Genomic DNA, 528 nt, shown 5'->3' with positions numbered 1-528 from the left:
GTCTACTTAGAAGCAAGGATCACTAAATTTAATGTTAATTAACCATCATGAAGGTGCCCTGCAATAACAAAATAATTGGTTAAACTACCACCATTATAAAAGGATATCTTACCCTGGCAAAGCTTGTTTCAGTAAAAAAAAAAAAAATCAGAGATAGCTGAATATACTTATTTATTATTTTATTTATTATTTAAATTTCTACCCCGCCCTTCTCCCTGCGGACTCAGGGCGGCTTACAGCCTTTTTAAAAACAAGTACATAACTACAAAAATACTAACGTTAAAAAGTTAATTAAAATAAAATATTATTATAAGGCCTTTATAATTTAATTTTTTTAAAAAAAAAATTATTATAAAACCAAGTTAAAAATAACCCTTAGGCCAGTCCTGCCAGTTTAAATAGCCATGTCTTGAGGGCGCGGCGGAAGGAGGGGAGATCCGGAATCACCCGGATCTCTGGGGGTAGTTCGTTCCATAGGGTGGGAGCTCCAACCGAGAAGGCCCTCCTCCTGGGGGTCGCCAGCCGGCA

The sequence above is a fragment of the Protobothrops mucrosquamatus genome, unplaced genomic scaffold (genome assembly GCF_001527695.2).
Source record: "Protobothrops mucrosquamatus isolate PMUCROS unplaced genomic scaffold, P.Mucros_1.0 scaffold7632, whole genome shotgun sequence".
NCBI classification, from domain to species: Eukaryota; Metazoa; Chordata; class Lepidosauria; order Squamata; family Viperidae; genus Protobothrops; species Protobothrops mucrosquamatus.
Note: the sequence above shows the minus strand (reverse complement) of the source record.